The sequence below is a fragment of the Arachis stenosperma genome, chromosome 3 (genome assembly GCF_014773155.1).
Source record: "Arachis stenosperma cultivar V10309 chromosome 3, arast.V10309.gnm1.PFL2, whole genome shotgun sequence".
Lineage (NCBI taxonomy): Eukaryota > Viridiplantae > Streptophyta > Magnoliopsida > Fabales > Fabaceae > Arachis > Arachis stenosperma.
Window position 1 is genome coordinate 83,283,532 of NC_080379.1, and position 2,303 is coordinate 83,285,834.

At 40.0% G+C, this 2,303-nt stretch overlaps 1 non-coding gene across 1 annotated transcript; it reads right to left on the bottom strand.

The window, feature by feature from the left end:
• Positions 1 to 1,046: 1,046 nt before the first annotated feature.
• Positions 1,047 to 1,154, bottom strand: LOC130970882 (small nucleolar RNA R71). Its single transcript, XR_009082129.1, has one exon. It is a non-coding gene; the product is annotated as a small nucleolar RNA R71 (small nucleolar RNA).
• Between the last annotated feature and the right edge of the window lie 1,149 nt (positions 1,155 to 2,303).

Below are 2,303 nucleotides of genomic sequence, written 5' to 3' on the forward strand. Positions count from 1 at the left end.
TCTTGTTAGGCAAGTCATTAATTTTCAAATCATATCTTTTCAAATTGTTTTCAAATCATATCTTCTCAAATTGTTTTCAAATCATATCTTCTCAATCACATCTTTTAAAACCATAACTTTTCAATTAAATCTTTTTAACCTCATCTTTTTCAAAATAGTTTCAATCAATCTTTTTGACTTCTAATTTCAAAATCTTTTTCAATAATCACTTGATTTCTTTTTCACTTTTAATTTTCGAAAATTATCAATCAAATTTCAAAATGTTTTCAAAATCTTTTAAATGAATTTTCGAAAATTCTCTTCCCTCCTTCCCACATCCTTCTATTTATGGAGTACCACTCCTTCTAAATGCACAATTCGAACCACAATTCGAACCTTATCTAATTAAAGTTCGAATTCTTCTTCTCCTTCTTCTTTCTATTTCTTTGTTCCTCTGACATTTCAAGGAATCTCTATACTGTGACATAGAGGATTCCACATTTTCTTTTTCTCTTCTCTTTCATATGAGCAGGAGCAGAGACAAAGGCATTCTTGTTGAAGCTGACCCTGAACCTGAGAGGACCCTGAAGAGAAAGCTAAGAGAAGCCAAAGCACAACTCTCTTTAGAGGACCTGACTGAATTCTTCAAGGAAGAAGAACACATGGCAGCCGAAAACAACAACAATGCCAACAATGCAAGGAAGGTGCTGGGTGACTTCACTGCACCTACTCCTGATTTCTATGGGAGAAGCATCTCTATCCCTGCCATTGGAGCAAACAACTTTAAGCTTAAGCCTCAATTAGTTTCTCTAATGCAACAGAATTGCAAGTTCCATGGACTTCCAATGGAAGATCCTCATCAGTTTTTAGCTGAATTCTTGCAAATCTGTGATACAGTCAAGACTAATGGGGTTAACCCTGAGGTCTACAGGCTGATGCTATTCCCTTTTGCTGTAAGAGACAGAGCTAGAATATGGTTGGATTCTCAACCTAAAGAAAGCCTGGACTCTTGGGAAAAGCTAGTCAATGCCTTCTTGGCAAAGTTTTTTCCACCACAAAGATGGAGTAAGCTTAGAGTGGAAATCCAAACCTTCAGACAGAAGGATGGAGAATCCCTCTATGAAGCTTGGGAAAGATACAAACAATTAATCAGAAGATGTCCCTCAGACATGCTTTCTGAATGGAGCATCATAGGTATTTTCTATGATGGTCTCTCTGAACTATCTAAGATGTCCTTGGATAGCTCTGCTGGAGGATCTCTTCATCTGAAGAAGACGCCTGCAGAAGCTCAAGAATTGATTGAAATGGTTGCAAATAACCAATTCATGTACACTTCTGAAAGAAATCCTGTGAACAATGGGACTAGTCAGAAGAAAGGAGTTCTTGAGATTGACACTCTGAATGCCATATTGGCTCAGAACAAGATATTGACTCAACAAGTCAATTTGATTTCTCAAAGTCTGTCTGGAATGCAAAATGCACCAAGCAGTACTAAGGAAGCTTCATCTGAGGAAGAAGCCTATGATCCTGAGAACCCTTCAATGGAAAAGGTGAATTACCTAGGAGAACCCTATGGAAACACCTACAATTCTTCATGGAGAAATCACCCCAATTTCTCATGGAAGAATCAAGAGAGACCTCAACAAGGTTTCAATAACAACAATGGTGGAAGAAACAGGTTTAGCAATGGCAAGCCTTTTCCATCATCTTCTCAGCAACAGACAGAGAGTTCTAAGCAGAATACTTCTGACTTAGCAACAATGGTCTCTGATCTAATAAAGACCACTCAAAGTTTCATGAATGAAACAAGGTCCTCCATCAGAAATTTGGAAGGACAAGTGGGTCAGCTGAGCAAGAAAGTTACTGAACTCCCTCCTAGCACTCTCCCAAGTAATACAGAAGAAAATCCAAAAAGAGAGTGCAAAGCCATAGATATGGCCGAATATGGAGAGGAAAGAGAGGAGGAGGACGCCACTGAGGAAGACCTCAGTGGGCGTGTACCAATCTCCTCTGAGTTCCTCAATGAGGAACAATGGGAATCTGAGGCTCAAAATGAGACCATAGAGATTCCATTGGACTTACTTCTGCCATTCATGAGCTCTGATGAGTATTGTTCCGGTGGTTACCTGAAACGTGTAGCTCGGTCGTCTGGAGATGCCCGAGGTGGGGGTCAGGGACCCGAGCTTGATGTGTTGGCGGTTGGTGGTTGTACCTGCAATGACACTCCGATGCTTAAGTTAGCATGGGTCCAAGCAGATATGTGTAGAATGTGGAATGAATGCCATACCTGGGTGTTCCAGTGTATTTATAGTAGTTGGCCGTGA